This window comes from Phalangium opilio, unplaced genomic scaffold (genome assembly GCF_054372755.1).
Source record: "Phalangium opilio isolate 3A_F unplaced genomic scaffold, DU_Popi_V2 ptg001170l_1, whole genome shotgun sequence".
Taxonomy (NCBI): Eukaryota; Metazoa; Arthropoda; class Arachnida; order Opiliones; family Phalangiidae; genus Phalangium; species Phalangium opilio.
This window is the reverse complement of record NW_028324255.1, coordinates 9,122,598-9,135,584: the sequence shown is the minus strand read 5'-3', so window position 1 is coordinate 9,135,584 and position 12,987 is coordinate 9,122,598. Positions and strand designations below refer to the sequence as shown.

The 12,987-nt window shown below is 39.1% G+C and overlaps 37 non-coding genes across 37 annotated transcripts; all 37 read right to left on the bottom strand.

Moving 5' to 3' along the window:
• Positions 1-554: 554 nt before the first annotated feature.
• On the bottom strand, positions 555-627 carry TRNAK-UUU (transfer RNA lysine (anticodon UUU)). The gene has a single exon. It is a non-coding gene; the product is annotated as a tRNA-Lys (tRNA).
• A 107-nt stretch (positions 628-734) lies between these two features.
• TRNAK-UUU (transfer RNA lysine (anticodon UUU)) lies at positions 735-807 on the bottom strand. The gene has a single exon. It is a non-coding gene; the product is annotated as a tRNA-Lys (tRNA).
• A 107-nt stretch (positions 808-914) lies between these two features.
• TRNAK-UUU (transfer RNA lysine (anticodon UUU)) lies at positions 915-987 on the bottom strand. The gene has a single exon. It is a non-coding gene; the product is annotated as a tRNA-Lys (tRNA).
• Positions 988-1,094: 107 nt separating this feature from the next.
• Positions 1,095-1,167, bottom strand: TRNAK-UUU (transfer RNA lysine (anticodon UUU)). Its single transcript has one exon. It is a non-coding gene; the product is annotated as a tRNA-Lys (tRNA).
• Positions 1,168-1,274: 107 nt separating this feature from the next.
• TRNAK-UUU (transfer RNA lysine (anticodon UUU)) lies at positions 1,275-1,347 on the bottom strand. Its single transcript has one exon. It is a non-coding gene; the product is annotated as a tRNA-Lys (tRNA).
• A 287-nt stretch (positions 1,348-1,634) lies between these two features.
• TRNAK-UUU (transfer RNA lysine (anticodon UUU)) lies at positions 1,635-1,707 on the bottom strand. Its single transcript has one exon. It is a non-coding gene; the product is annotated as a tRNA-Lys (tRNA).
• A 107-nt stretch (positions 1,708-1,814) lies between these two features.
• On the bottom strand, positions 1,815-1,887 carry TRNAK-UUU (transfer RNA lysine (anticodon UUU)). Its single transcript has one exon. It is a non-coding gene; the product is annotated as a tRNA-Lys (tRNA).
• A 285-nt stretch (positions 1,888-2,172) lies between these two features.
• TRNAE-UUC (transfer RNA glutamic acid (anticodon UUC)) lies at positions 2,173-2,245 on the bottom strand. The gene has a single exon. It is a non-coding gene; the product is annotated as a tRNA-Glu (tRNA).
• A 287-nt stretch (positions 2,246-2,532) lies between these two features.
• On the bottom strand, positions 2,533-2,605 carry TRNAK-UUU (transfer RNA lysine (anticodon UUU)). The gene has a single exon. It is a non-coding gene; the product is annotated as a tRNA-Lys (tRNA).
• A 463-nt stretch (positions 2,606-3,068) lies between these two features.
• Positions 3,069-3,141, bottom strand: TRNAK-UUU (transfer RNA lysine (anticodon UUU)). The gene has a single exon. It is a non-coding gene; the product is annotated as a tRNA-Lys (tRNA).
• A 107-nt stretch (positions 3,142-3,248) lies between these two features.
• TRNAK-UUU (transfer RNA lysine (anticodon UUU)) lies at positions 3,249-3,321 on the bottom strand. Its single transcript has one exon. It is a non-coding gene; the product is annotated as a tRNA-Lys (tRNA).
• A 107-nt stretch (positions 3,322-3,428) lies between these two features.
• TRNAK-UUU (transfer RNA lysine (anticodon UUU)) lies at positions 3,429-3,501 on the bottom strand. Its single transcript has one exon. It is a non-coding gene; the product is annotated as a tRNA-Lys (tRNA).
• Positions 3,502-4,148: 647 nt separating this feature from the next.
• On the bottom strand, positions 4,149-4,221 carry TRNAK-UUU (transfer RNA lysine (anticodon UUU)). The gene has a single exon. It is a non-coding gene; the product is annotated as a tRNA-Lys (tRNA).
• A 285-nt stretch (positions 4,222-4,506) lies between these two features.
• On the bottom strand, positions 4,507-4,579 carry TRNAK-UUU (transfer RNA lysine (anticodon UUU)). Its single transcript has one exon. It is a non-coding gene; the product is annotated as a tRNA-Lys (tRNA).
• A 287-nt stretch (positions 4,580-4,866) lies between these two features.
• Positions 4,867-4,939, bottom strand: TRNAK-UUU (transfer RNA lysine (anticodon UUU)). Its single transcript has one exon. It is a non-coding gene; the product is annotated as a tRNA-Lys (tRNA).
• Positions 4,940-5,406: 467 nt separating this feature from the next.
• TRNAK-UUU (transfer RNA lysine (anticodon UUU)) lies at positions 5,407-5,479 on the bottom strand. Its single transcript has one exon. It is a non-coding gene; the product is annotated as a tRNA-Lys (tRNA).
• A 285-nt stretch (positions 5,480-5,764) lies between these two features.
• On the bottom strand, positions 5,765-5,837 carry TRNAK-UUU (transfer RNA lysine (anticodon UUU)). The gene has a single exon. It is a non-coding gene; the product is annotated as a tRNA-Lys (tRNA).
• Positions 5,838-6,124: 287 nt separating this feature from the next.
• TRNAK-UUU (transfer RNA lysine (anticodon UUU)) lies at positions 6,125-6,197 on the bottom strand. The gene has a single exon. It is a non-coding gene; the product is annotated as a tRNA-Lys (tRNA).
• Positions 6,198-6,304: 107 nt separating this feature from the next.
• TRNAK-UUU (transfer RNA lysine (anticodon UUU)) lies at positions 6,305-6,377 on the bottom strand. The gene has a single exon. It is a non-coding gene; the product is annotated as a tRNA-Lys (tRNA).
• Positions 6,378-6,484: 107 nt separating this feature from the next.
• TRNAK-UUU (transfer RNA lysine (anticodon UUU)) lies at positions 6,485-6,557 on the bottom strand. The gene has a single exon. It is a non-coding gene; the product is annotated as a tRNA-Lys (tRNA).
• Positions 6,558-6,842: 285 nt separating this feature from the next.
• Positions 6,843-6,915, bottom strand: TRNAK-UUU (transfer RNA lysine (anticodon UUU)). The gene has a single exon. It is a non-coding gene; the product is annotated as a tRNA-Lys (tRNA).
• Positions 6,916-7,022: 107 nt separating this feature from the next.
• TRNAE-UUC (transfer RNA glutamic acid (anticodon UUC)) lies at positions 7,023-7,095 on the bottom strand. The gene has a single exon. It is a non-coding gene; the product is annotated as a tRNA-Glu (tRNA).
• A 107-nt stretch (positions 7,096-7,202) lies between these two features.
• On the bottom strand, positions 7,203-7,275 carry TRNAK-UUU (transfer RNA lysine (anticodon UUU)). Its single transcript has one exon. It is a non-coding gene; the product is annotated as a tRNA-Lys (tRNA).
• Positions 7,276-7,560: 285 nt separating this feature from the next.
• Positions 7,561-7,633, bottom strand: TRNAK-UUU (transfer RNA lysine (anticodon UUU)). Its single transcript has one exon. It is a non-coding gene; the product is annotated as a tRNA-Lys (tRNA).
• Positions 7,634-7,920: 287 nt separating this feature from the next.
• TRNAK-UUU (transfer RNA lysine (anticodon UUU)) lies at positions 7,921-7,993 on the bottom strand. The gene has a single exon. It is a non-coding gene; the product is annotated as a tRNA-Lys (tRNA).
• Positions 7,994-8,460: 467 nt separating this feature from the next.
• On the bottom strand, positions 8,461-8,533 carry TRNAK-UUU (transfer RNA lysine (anticodon UUU)). Its single transcript has one exon. It is a non-coding gene; the product is annotated as a tRNA-Lys (tRNA).
• A 285-nt stretch (positions 8,534-8,818) lies between these two features.
• On the bottom strand, positions 8,819-8,891 carry TRNAK-UUU (transfer RNA lysine (anticodon UUU)). The gene has a single exon. It is a non-coding gene; the product is annotated as a tRNA-Lys (tRNA).
• Positions 8,892-9,178: 287 nt separating this feature from the next.
• On the bottom strand, positions 9,179-9,251 carry TRNAK-UUU (transfer RNA lysine (anticodon UUU)). Its single transcript has one exon. It is a non-coding gene; the product is annotated as a tRNA-Lys (tRNA).
• A 107-nt stretch (positions 9,252-9,358) lies between these two features.
• Positions 9,359-9,431, bottom strand: TRNAK-UUU (transfer RNA lysine (anticodon UUU)). The gene has a single exon. It is a non-coding gene; the product is annotated as a tRNA-Lys (tRNA).
• Positions 9,432-9,538: 107 nt separating this feature from the next.
• TRNAK-UUU (transfer RNA lysine (anticodon UUU)) lies at positions 9,539-9,611 on the bottom strand. Its single transcript has one exon. It is a non-coding gene; the product is annotated as a tRNA-Lys (tRNA).
• A 285-nt stretch (positions 9,612-9,896) lies between these two features.
• TRNAK-UUU (transfer RNA lysine (anticodon UUU)) lies at positions 9,897-9,969 on the bottom strand. Its single transcript has one exon. It is a non-coding gene; the product is annotated as a tRNA-Lys (tRNA).
• A 107-nt stretch (positions 9,970-10,076) lies between these two features.
• TRNAE-UUC (transfer RNA glutamic acid (anticodon UUC)) lies at positions 10,077-10,149 on the bottom strand. The gene has a single exon. It is a non-coding gene; the product is annotated as a tRNA-Glu (tRNA).
• Positions 10,150-11,459: 1,310 nt separating this feature from the next.
• On the bottom strand, positions 11,460-11,532 carry TRNAK-UUU (transfer RNA lysine (anticodon UUU)). The gene has a single exon. It is a non-coding gene; the product is annotated as a tRNA-Lys (tRNA).
• A 287-nt stretch (positions 11,533-11,819) lies between these two features.
• On the bottom strand, positions 11,820-11,892 carry TRNAK-UUU (transfer RNA lysine (anticodon UUU)). Its single transcript has one exon. It is a non-coding gene; the product is annotated as a tRNA-Lys (tRNA).
• Positions 11,893-12,177: 285 nt separating this feature from the next.
• Positions 12,178-12,250, bottom strand: TRNAK-UUU (transfer RNA lysine (anticodon UUU)). Its single transcript has one exon. It is a non-coding gene; the product is annotated as a tRNA-Lys (tRNA).
• Positions 12,251-12,357: 107 nt separating this feature from the next.
• TRNAK-UUU (transfer RNA lysine (anticodon UUU)) lies at positions 12,358-12,430 on the bottom strand. The gene has a single exon. It is a non-coding gene; the product is annotated as a tRNA-Lys (tRNA).
• Positions 12,431-12,896: 466 nt separating this feature from the next.
• On the bottom strand, positions 12,897-12,969 carry TRNAK-UUU (transfer RNA lysine (anticodon UUU)). The gene has a single exon. It is a non-coding gene; the product is annotated as a tRNA-Lys (tRNA).
• Positions 12,970-12,987: the final 18 nt, after the last annotated feature.

The following is a 12,987-nucleotide window of genomic DNA, read 5'->3' as shown; positions in this document are numbered from 1 at the left end:
CTTCAAAAACATTATGGCCCGAACAGGTACTCGAACCCTGGACCGTTAGGTTAAAAGCCTAACGCCTTACCGACTGAGCTATCCGGGCTCAAGCCAGGTGAACTCCCATAATAATTGGGATAAGAATTTCAATAATTTTACTGGAAATTAAATGATTTGAAGTTTAAATTATTGATGATTCTTTAAAAACAGAGTCGCCCGAACAAGGAGTCGAACCCTGGACCGTGGTTTGAAGCCTAACGCTCTACCGACTGAGCTATCCGAGCTGAAACGAAATGAACTCCCGTAATAATTGGGATTAGAATTTCAATAATTTTACTGGAAATTAAATGATCTGAAGTGTAAATTATTGATGATTCTTTAAAAAACACAGTCGTTCGAACAGGGACTCGAACCCTGGACCGTTAGGTTAAAAGCCTAACGCTCTACCGACTGAGCTATCCGGGATCAATCGAGGTGAACTCCCGTAATAATTGGAATAAGAATTTCTATAATTATACTGGAAATTAAATGATCTGAAGTTTAAATTATTGATGATTCTTCAAAAACATTATGGCCCGAACAGGTACTCGAACCCTGGACCGTTAGGTTAAAAGCCTAACGCTCTACCGACTGAGCTATCCGGGCTCAAGCGAGGTGAACTCACGTAATAATTGGAATTAGAATTTACATAAATTTATTGAAAGTGAAATGATCTGAAGTTTAAATTATTGACGATTCTTTGAAAACAGAGTCGCCCGAACAGGGACTCGAACCCTGGACCGTTAGGTTAAAAGCTTAACGCTCTACCGACTGAGCTATCCGGGCTGAAACGAAATGAACTCCCGTAATAATTGGGATTAGAATTTCAATAATTTTACTGGAAATTAAATGATCTGAAGTTTAAATTATTGATGATTCTTCAAAAACACAGTCGCCCGAACAGGGACTCGAACCCTGGACCGTTAGGTTAAAAGCCTAACGCTCTACCGACTGAGCTATTTGGGCTCAAGAGAGGTGAACTCCCGTAATAATTGGAATAAGAATTTCAAAAATTTTACTGGAAATTAAATGATCTGAAGTTTAAATTATTGATGATTCTTCAAAAACAGAATGGCCCGAACAGGTACTCGAACCCTGGACCGTTAGGTTAAAAGCCTAACGCTCTACCGACTGAGCTATCCGGGCTCTAGCGAGGTGAACTCACGTAATAATTGGAATTAGAATTTACATAAATTTATTGAAAGTGAAATGATCTGAAGTTTAAATTATTGACGATTCTTTGAAGACAGAGTCGCCCGAACAGGGACTCGAACCCTGGACCGTTAGGTTAAAAGCTTAACGCTCTACCGACTGAGCTATCCGGGCTGAAACGAAAAGAACTCCCGTAATAATTGGGATTAGAATTTCAATAATTTTACTGGAAATTAAATGATCTGAAGTTGAAATTATTGATGATTCTTCAAAAACACAGTCGATCGAACAGGGACTCGAACCCTGGACCGTTAGGTTAAAAGCCTAACGCTCTACCGACTGAGCTATCCGGGCTCAAGCGAGGTGAACTCCCGTAATAATTGGGATAAGAATTTCAATAATTTTACTGGAAATTAAATGATCTGAAGTTTAAATTATTGATGATTCTTCAAAAACAGAGTCGCCCGAACAGGTACTCGAACCCTGGACCGTTAGGTTAAAAGCCTAACGCTCTACCGCCTGAGCTATCCGGGCTCAAGCGAGGTGAACTCACGTAATAATTGGAATTAGAATTTACATAAATTTATTAAAAGTGAAATGATCTGAAGTTTAAATTATTGACGATTCTTTAAAAACAGAGTCGCCCGAACAGGGACTCGAACCCTGGACCGTTAGGTTAAAAGCCTAACGCTCTACCGACTGAGCTATCCGGGCTGAAACGATATGAACTCCCGTAATAATTGTGATTAGAATTTCAATAATTTTACTGGAAATTAAATGATCTGAAGTTTAAATTATTGATGATTCTTCAAAAACACAGTCGCCCGAACAGGGCCTAGAACCCTGGACCGTGGTTTGAAGCCTAACGCTCTACCGACTGAGCTATCCGAGCTGAAACGAAATGAACTCCCGTAATAATTGGGATTAGAATTTCAATAATTTTACTGGAAATTAAATGATCTGAAGTGTAAATTATTGATGATTCTTCAAAAACACAGTCGCCCGAACAGGGACTCGAACCCTGGACCGTTAGGTTGAAAGCCTAACGCTCTACCGACTGAGCTATCCGGGATCAAGCGAGGTGAACTCCCGTAATAATTGGAATAAGAATTTCTATAATTTTACTGGAAAGTAAATGATCTGAAGTTTAAATTTTTGATGATTCTTCAAAAACAGAGTCGCCCGAACAGGGACTCGAACCCTGGACCCTTAGGTTAAAAGCCTAACGCTCTACCGACTGAGCTATCCTGTCTCAAACGAAGTTAAATCCCGTAATAATTGGAATTAGAATTTACATAAATTTATTGAAAGTGAAATGATCTGAAGTTTAAATTATTGATGATTCTTCAAAAACAGAATGGCCCGAACAGGTGTTCGAACCCTGGACCGTTAGGTTAAAAGCCTAACGCTCTACCGACTGAGCTATCCGGGCTCAAGCGAGGTTAACTCACGTAATAATTGGGATTAGAATTTCAATAATTTTACTGGAAATTAAATGATCTGAAGTTTAAATTATTGATGATTCTTCAAAAACACAGTCGCCCGAACAAGGAGTCGAACCCTGGACCGTGGTTTGAAGCCTAACGCTCTACCGACTGAGCTATCCGGGCTGAAACGAAATGAACTCCCGTAATAATTGGGATTAGAATTTCAATAATTTTACTGGAAATTAAATGATCTGAAGTTTAAATTATTGATGATTCTTCAAAAACACAGTCGCCCGAACAAGGAGTCGAACCCTGGACCGTGGTTTGAAGCCTAACGCTCTACCGACTGAGCTATCCGGGCTGAAACGAAATGAACTCCCGTAATAATTGGGATTAGAATTTCAATAATTTTACTGGAAATTAAATGATCTGAAGTTTAAATTATTGATGATTCTTCAAAAACACAGTCGCCCGAACAGGGACTCAAACCCTGGACCGTTAGGTTAAAAGCCTAACGCTCTACCGACTGAGCTATCCGGGCTCAAGCGAGGTGAACTCCCGTAATAATTGGAATAAGAATTTCAATAATTTTACTGGAAATTAAATGATCTGAAGTTTAAATTATTGATGATTCTTCAAAAACAGAATGGCCCGAACAGGTACTCGAACCCTGGACCGTTAGGTTAAAAGCCTAACGCTCTACCGACTGAGCTATCCGGGCTCAAGCGAGGTGAACTCACGTAATAATTGGAATTAGAATTTACATAAATTTATTGAAAGTGAAATGATCTGAAGTTTAAATTATTGACGATTCTTTGAAAACAGAGTCGCCCGAACAGGGACTCGAACCCTGGACCGTTAGGTTAAAAGCTTAACGCTCTACCGACTGAGCTATCCGGGCTGAAACGAAAAGAACTCCCGTAATAATTGGGATTAGAATTTCAATAATTTTACTGGAAATTAAATGATCTGAAGTTTAAATTATTGATGATTCTTCAAAAACACAGTCGATCGAACAGGGACTCGAACCCTGGACCGTTAGGTTAAAAGCCTAACGCTCTACCGACTGAGCTATCCGGGCTCAAGCGAGGTGAACTCCCGTAATAATTGGGATAAGAATTTCAATAATTTTACTGGAAATTAAATGATCTGAAGTTTAAATTATTGATGATTCTTCAAAAACAGAGTCGCCCGAACAGGGACACGAACCCTGGACCGTTAGGTTAAAAGCCTAACGCTCTACCGACTGAGCTATCCTGTCTCAAACGAAGTTAAATCCCGTAATAATTGGAATTAGAATTTACATAAATTTATTGAAAGTGAAATGATCTGAAGTTTAAATTATTGATGATTCTTCAAAAACAGAATGGCCCGAACAGGTACTCGAACCCTGGACCGTTAGGTTAAAAGCCTAACGCTCTACCGCCTGAGCTATCCGGGCTCAAGCGAGGTGAACTCACGTAATAATTGGAATTAGAATTTACATAAATTTATTGAAAGTGAAATGATCTGAAGTTTAAATTATTGACGATTCTTTAAAAACAGAGTCGCCCGAACAGGGACTCGAACCCTGGACCGTTAGGTTAAAAGCCTATCGCTCTACCGACTGAGCTATCCGGGCTCAAGCCAGGTGAACTCCCTTAATAATTGGGATAAGAATTTCAATAATTTTACTGGAAATTAAATGATTTGAAGTTTAAATTATTGATGATTCTTTAAAAACAGAGTCGCCCGAACAAGGAGTCGAACCCTGGACCGTGGTTTGAAGCCTAACGCTCTACCGACTGAGCTATCCGAGCTGAAACGAAATTAACTCTCGTAATAATTGGGATTAGAATTTCAATAATTTTACTGGAAATTAAATGATCTGAAGTGTAAATTATTGATGATTCTTCAAAAACACAGTCGCCCGAACAGGGACTCGAACCCTGGACCGTTAGGTTAAAAGCCTAACGCTCTACCGACTGAGCTATCCGGGATCAAGCGAGGTGAACTCCCGTAATAATTGGAATAAGAATTTCTATAATTTTACTGGAAATTAAATGATCTGAAGTTTAAATTTTTGATGATTCTTCAAAAACAGAGTCGCCCGAACAGGGACTCGAACCCTGGACCGTTAGGTTAAAAGCCTAACGCTCTACCGACTGAGCTATCCTGTCTCAAACGAAGTTAAATCCCGTAATAATTGGAATTAGAATTTACATAAATTTATTGAAAGTGAAATGATCTGAAGTTTAAATTATTGATGATTCTTCAAAAACACAGTCGCCCGAACAGGGACTCGAACCCTGGACCGTTAGGTTAAAAGCCTAACGCTCTACCGACTGAGCTATCCGGGCTCAAGCGAGGTGAACTCCCGTAATAATTGGAATAAGAATTTCAATAATTTTACTGGAAATTAAATGATCTAAAGTTTAAATTTTTGATGATTCTTCAAAAACAGAGTCGCCCGAACAGGGACTCGAACCCTGGACCGTTAGGTTAAAAGCCTAACGCTCTACCGACTGAGCTATCCTGTCTCAAACGAAGTTAAATCCCGTAATAATTGGAATTAGAATTTACATAAATTTATTGAAAGTGAAATGATCTGAAGTTTAAATTATTGATGATTCTTCAAAAAAAGAATGGCCCGAACAGGTACTCGAACCCTGGACCGTTAGGTTAAAAGCCTAACGCTCTACCGACTGAGCTCTCCGGGCTCAAGCGAGGTGAACTCACGTAATAATTGGAATTAGAATTTACATAAATTTATTGAAAGTGAAATGATCTGAAGTTTAAATTATTGACGATTCTTTAAAAACAGAGTCGCCCGAACAGGGACTCGAACCCTGGACCGTTACGTTAAAAGCTTAACGCTCTACCGACTGAGCTATCCGGGCTGAAACGAAATGAACTCCCGTAATAATTGGGATTAGAATTTCAATAATTTTACTGGAAATTAAATGATCTGAAGTTTAAATTATTGATGATTCTTCAAAAACACAGTCGCCCGAACAAGAGTTCGAACCCTGGACCGTGGTTTGAAGCCTAACGCTCTACCGACTGAGCTATCCGAGCTGAAACGAAATAAACTCCCGTAATAATTGGGATTAGAATTTCAATAATTTTACTGGAAATTAAATGATCTGAAGTGTAAATTATTGATGATTCTTCAAAAACACAGTCGCCCGAACAGGGACTCGAACCCTGGACCGTTAGGTTAAAAGCCTAACGCTCTACCGACTGAGCTATCCGGGATCAAGCGAGGTGAACTCCCGTAATAATTGGAATAAGAATTTCTATAATTTTACTGGAAATTAAATGATCTGAAGTTTAAATTTTTGATGATTCTTCAAAAACAGAGTCGCCCGAACAGGGACTCGAACCCTGGACCCTTAGGTTAAAAGCCTAACGCTCTACCGACTGAGCTATCCTGTCTCAAACGAAGTTAAATCCCGTAATAATTCGAATTAGAATTTACATAAATTTATTGAAAGTGAAATGATCTGAAGTTTAAATTATTGATGATTCTTCAAAAACAGAATGGCCCGAACAGGTACTCGAACCCTGGACCGTTAGGTTAAAAGCCTAACGCTCTACCGACTGAGCTATCCGGGCTCAAGCGAGGTGAACTCACGTAATAATTGGAATTAGAATTTACATAAATTTATTGAAAGTGAAATGATCTGAAGTTTAAATTATTGACGATTCTTTAAAAACAGAGTCGCCCGAACAGGGACTCGAACCCTGGACCGTTAGGTTAAAAGCTTAACGCTCTACCGACTGAGCTATCCGGGCTGAAACGAAAAGAACTCCCGTAATAATTGGGATTAGAATTTCAATAATTTTACTGGAAATTAAATGATCTGAAGTTTAAATTATTGATGATTCTTCAAAAACACAGTCGCCCGAACAGGGACTCGAACCCTGGACCGTTAGGTTAAAAGCCTAACGCTCTACCGACTGAGCTATCCGGGCTCAAGCGAGGTAAACTCCCGTAATAATTGGGATAAGAATTTCAATAATTTTACTGGAAATTAAATGATCTGAAGTTTAAATTATTGATGATTCTTTAAAAAAAGAGTCGCCCGAACAAGGAGTCGAACCCTGGACCGTGGTTTGAAGCCTAACGCTCTACCGACTGAGCTATCCGAGCTGAAGCGAAATGAACTCCCGTAATAATTGGGATTAGAATTTCAATAATTTTACTGGAAATTAAATGATATGAAGTGTAAATTATTGATGATTCTTCAAAAACACAGTCGCCCGAAAAGGGATTCGAACCCTGGACCGTTAGGTTAAAAGCCTAACGCTCTACCGACTGAGCTATCCGGGCTCAAGCGAGGTGAACTCCCGTAATAATTGGAATAAGAATTTCAATAATTTTACTGGAAATTAAATGATCTGAAGTTTAAATTATTGATGATTCTTCAAAAACAGAGTCGCCCGAACAGGGACTCGAACCCTGGACCGTTAGGTCGAAAGCCTAACGCTCTACCGACTGAGCTATCCTGTCTCAAACGAAGTTAAATCCCGTAATAATTGGAATTAGAATTTACATAAAGTTATTGAAAGTGAAATGATCTGAAGTTTAAATTATTGACGATTCTTTAAAAACAGAGTCGCCCGAACAGGGACTCGAACCCTGGACCGTTAGGTTAAAAGCCTATCGCTCTACCGACTGAGCTATCCGGGCTCAAGCCAGGTGAACTCCCTTAATAATTGGGATAAGAATTTCAATAATTTTACTGGAAATTAAATGATTTGAAGTTTAAATTATTGATGATTCTTTAAAAACAGAGTCGCCCGAACAAGGAGTCGAACCCTGGACCGTGGTTTGAAGCCTAACGCTCTACCGACTGAGCTATCCGAGCTGAAACGAAATTAACTCTCGTAATAATTGGGATTAGAATTTCAATAATTTTACTGGAAATTAAATGATCTGAAGTGTAAATTATTGATGATTCTTCAAAAACACAGTCGCCCGAACAGGGACTCGAACCCTGGACCGTTAGGTTAAAAGCCTAACGCTCTACCGACTGAGCTATCCGGGATCAAGCGAGGTGAACTCCCGTAATAATTGGAATAAGAATTTCTATAATTTTACTGGAAATTAAATGATCTGAAGTTTAAATTTTTGATGATTCTTCAAAAACAGAGTCGCCCGAACAGGGACTCGAACCCTGGACCCTTAGGTTAAAAGCCTAACGCTCTACCGACTGAGCTATCCTGTCTCAAACGAAGTTAAATCCCGTAATAATTGGAATTAGAATTTACATAAATTTATTGAAAGTGAAATGATCTGAAGTTTAAATTATTGATGATTCTTCAAAAACACAGTCGCCCGAACAGGGACTCGAACCCTGGACCGTTAGGTTAAAAGCCTAACGCTCTACCGACTGAGCTATCCGGGCTCAAGCGAGGTGAACTCCCGTAATAATTGGAATAAGAATTTCAATAATTTTACTGGAAATTAAATGATCTAAAGTTTAAATTTTTGATGATTCTTCAAAAACAGAGTCGCCCGAACAGGGACTCGAACCCTGGACCGTTAGGTTAAAAGCCTAACGCTCTACCGACTGAGCTATCCTGTCTCAAACGAAGTTAAATCCCGTAATAATTGGAATTAGAATTTACATAAATTTATTGAAAGTGAAATGATCTGAAGTTTAAATTATTGATGATTCTTCAAAAAAAGAATGGCCCGAACAGGTACTCGAACCCTGGACCGTTAGGTTAAAAGCCTAACGCTCTACCGACTGAGCTCTCCGGGCTCAAGCGAGGTGAACTCACGTAATAATTGGAATTAGAATTTACATAAATTTATTGAAAGTGAAATGATCTGAAGTTTAAATTATTGACGATTCTTTAAAAACAGAGTCGCCCGAACAGGGACTCGAACCCTGGACCGTTACGTTAAAAGCTTAACGCTCTACCGACTGAGCTATCCGGGCTGAAACGAAATGAACTCCCGTAATAATTGGGATTAGAATTTCAATAATTTTACTGGAAATTAAATGATCTGAAGTTTAAATTATTGATGATTCTTCAAAAACACAGTCGCCCGAACAAGAGTTCGAACCCTGGACCGTGGTTTGAAGCCTAACGCTCTACCGACTGAGCTATCCGAGCTGAAACGAAATAAACTCCCGTAATAATTGGGATTAGAATTTCAATAATTTTACTGGAAATTAAATGATCTGAAGTGTAAATTATTGATGATTCTTCAAAAACACAGTCGCCCGAACAGGGACTCGAACCCTGGACCGTTAGGTTAAAAGCCTAACGCTCTACCGACTGAGCTATCCGGGATCAAGCGAGGTGAACTCCCGTAATAATTGGAATAAGAATTTCTATAATTTTACTGGAAATTAAATGATCTGAAGTTTAAATTTTTGATGATTCTTCAAAAACAGAGTCGCCCGAACAGGGACTCGAACCCTGGACCCTTAGGTTAAAAGCCTAACGCTCTACCGACTGAGCTATCCTGTCTCAAACGAAGTTAAATCCCGTAATAATTCGAATTAGAATTTACATAAATTTATTGAAAGTGAAATGATCTGAAGTTTAAATTATTGATGATTCTTCAAAAACAGAATGGCCCGAACAGGTACTCGAACCCTGGACCGTTAGGTTAAAAGCCTAACGCTCTACCGACTGAGCTATCCGGGCTCAAGCGAGGTGAACTCACGTAATAATTGGAATTAGAATTTACATAAATTTATTGAAAGTGAAATGATCTGAAGTTTAAATTATTGACGATTCTTTAAAAACAGAGTCGCCCGAACAGGGACTCGAACCCTGGACCGTTAGGTTAAAAGCTTAACGCTCTACCGACTGAGCTATCCGGGCTGAAACGAAAAGAACTCCCGTAATAATTGGGATTAGAATTTCAATAATTTTACTGGAAATTAAATGATCTGAAGTTTAAATTATTGATGATTCTTCAAAAACACAGTCGCCCGAACAGGGACTCGAACCCTGGACCGTTAGGTTAAAAGCCTAACGCTCTACCGACTGAGCTATCCGGGCTCAAGCGAGGTAAACTCCCGTAATAATTGGGATAAGAATTTCAATAATTTTACTGGAAATTAAATGATCTGAAGTTTAAATTATTGATGATTCTTTAAAAAAAGAGTCGCCCGAACAAGGAGTCGAACCCTGGACCGTGGTTTGAAGCCTAACGCTCTACCGACTGAGCTATCCGAGCTGAAGCGAAATGAACTCCCGTAATAATTGGGATTAGAATTTCAATAATTTTACTGGAAATTAAATGATATGAAGTGTAAATTATTGATGATTCTTCAAAAACACAGTCGCCCGAAAAGGGATTCGAACCCTGGACCGTTAGGTTAAAAGCCTAACGCTCTACCGACTGAGCTATCCGGGCTCAAGCGAGGTGAACTCCCGTAATAATTGGAATAAGAATTTCAATAATTTTACTGGAAATTAAATGATCTGAAGTTTAAATTATTGATGATTCTTCAAAAACAGAGTCGCCCGAACAGGGACTCGAACCCTGGACCGTTAGGTCGAAAGCCTAACGCTCTACCGACTGAGCTATCCTGTCTCAAACGAAGTTAAATCCCGTAATAATTGGAATTAGAATTTACATAAAGTTATTGAAAGTGAAATGATCTGAAGTTTAAATTATTGACGATTCTTAAAAAACAGAGTCGCCCGAACAGGGACTCGAACCCTGGACCGTGGTTTGAAGCCTAACGCTCTACCGACTGAGCTATCCGAGCTGAAACGAAATGAACTCCCGTAATAATTGGGATTAGAATTTCAATAATTTTACTGGAAATTAAATGATCTGAAGTTTAAATTATTGATGATTCTTCAAAAACACAGTCGCCCGAACAAGGAGTCGAACCCTGGACCGTGGTTTGAAGCCTAACGCTCTACCGACTGAGCTATCCGAGCTGAAACGAAATGAACTCCCGTAATAATTGGGATTAGAATTTCAATAATTTTACCAGGAGCAGATGACAAAGGAGTCTCGGACGCTAGCTTCCATAACGTAGAGGGCAATGGGATCCGCGAACGTCACGGTTATTAACCAAAATCATTACGCCAGTGCCACCTCTCCTAGGAAATTTGAGCTTTATTTTCCAACCAATAGCGTGGCTGCAAAGTCTCGAAAGGAGATCTGGGAAATCGCGTCTGGAGCCTCTCTTTAAAAATCGTCTGCTTATAACGTGTCGTCTGCTTATAATTAGCCTAGGCGTAACGAGTTAAAAAAATGGATTTCAACGGCTTATTAATCTTTTTTTTAGACTAAAATTGATAATGAAAAGCTCAGCGAGTAACGTATGTACACTATTAAAAAACTAAAATGTGTTTCAGTGCCAAATTTTTCTAAATTTCATCTTGAATTAAATGATAGCTACAAGAGGTTGGGAAAAGAAATCCCTCACGATCTTTTAAAACCCAAAAAGTAAGAGACAGTGATTTCGTTTCCAACCGCTTGTAGCAGTCAATTAATTCCTACCTTTAAGGTCACAAAATGTAGTCTTATCTTTTATCTTAATACCAACGTTTACAGCTGTTTGAATAAAGTAATTATATTGTGTATATTTATGTCGCGATCGGGTAAGACGAACCTCAGTAGCCACCGTACGCGTTAGTCCGTTATTACAAAGAAAATTCCCAGCAGACTTTGGTGCCAGATATAATCCACCAAAAGCATCGTCTGCTATAATGTCTGATAGCGCCTCTATGGAAAACGATACCGCTACAGCTTTGACGTACGCGGGTCCCATTGCCCTCTATATTGTTGAAGCTAGCGTCCGAGACTCCTTTGTCATCTGCTCCTGATTTTACTGGAAATTAAATGATCTGAAGTTTAAATTATTGATGATTCTAAAAAAACACAGTCGCCCGAACAGGGACTCGAACCCTGGACCGTTAGGTTAAAAGCCTAACGCTCTACCGACTGAGCTTTCCGGGCTCAAGCGAGGTGAACTCCCGTAATAATTGGAATAAGAATTTCAATAATTTTACTGGAAATTAAATGATCTGAAGTTTAAATTATTGATGATTCTTCAAAAACAGAGTCGCCCGAACAGGGACTCGAACCCTGGACCGTTAGGTTAAAAGCCTAACGCTCTACCGACTGAGCTATCCTGTCTCAAACGAAGTTAAATCCCGTAATAATTGGAATTAGAATTTACATAAATTTATTGAAAGTGAAATGATCTGAAGTTTAAATTATTGACGATTCTTTAAAAACAGAGTCGCCCGAACAGGGACTCGAACCCTGGACCGTTAGGTTAAAAGCTTAACGCTCTACCGACTGAGCTATCCGGGCTGAAACGAAATGAACTCCCGTAATAATTGGGATTAGAATTTCAATAATTTTACTGGAAATTAAATGATCTGAAGTTTAAATTATTGATGATTCTTCAAAAACACAGTCGCCCGAACAAGAGTTCGAACCCTGGACCGTGGTTTGAAGCCTAACGCTCTACCGACTGAGCTATCCGAGCTGAAACGAAATGAACTCCCGTAATAATTGGGATTAGAATTTCAATAATTTTACTGGAAATTAAATGATATGAAGTGTAAATTATTGATGATTCTTCAAAAACACAGTCGCCCGAAAAGGGATTCGAACCCTGGACCGTTAGGTTAAAAGCCTAACGCTCTACCGACTGAGCTATCCGGGCTCAAGCGAGGTGAAATCCCGTAATAATTGGAATAAGAATTTCAATAATTTTACTGGAAATTAAATGATCTGAAGTTTAGATTATTGATGATTCTTCAAAAACAGAATGGCCCGAACAGGTACTCGAACCCTGGACCGTTAGGTTAAAAGCCTAACGCTCTACCGACTGAGCTATCCGGGCTAAAGCGAAATGAACTCACGTAATAATTGGAATTAGAATTTACATAAATTTATTGAAAGTGAAATGATCTGAAGTTTAAATTATTGACGATTCTTTGAAAACAGAGTAGCCCGAACAGGGACTCGAACCCTGGACCGTTAGGTTAAAGCCTAACGCTCTACCGAATGAGCTATCCTGTCTCAAACGAAGTTAAATCCCGTAATAATTGGAATTAGAATTTACATAAATTTATTGAAAGTGAAATGATCTGAAGTTTAAATTATTGATGATTCTTCAAAAACAGAATTTCCCGAACAGGTACTCGAACCCTGGACCGTTAGGTTAAAAGCCTAACGCTCTACCGACTGAGCTATCCGGGCTCAAGCGAGGTGAACTCACGTAATAATTGGAATTAGAATTTACATAAATTTATTGAAAGTGAAATGATCTGAAGTTTAAATTATTGATGATTCTTCAAAAAAAGAATGGCCCGAACAGGTACTCGAACCCTGGACCGTTAGGTTAAAAGCCTAACGCTCTACCGACTGAGCTATCCGGGCTCAAGCGAGGTGAACTCA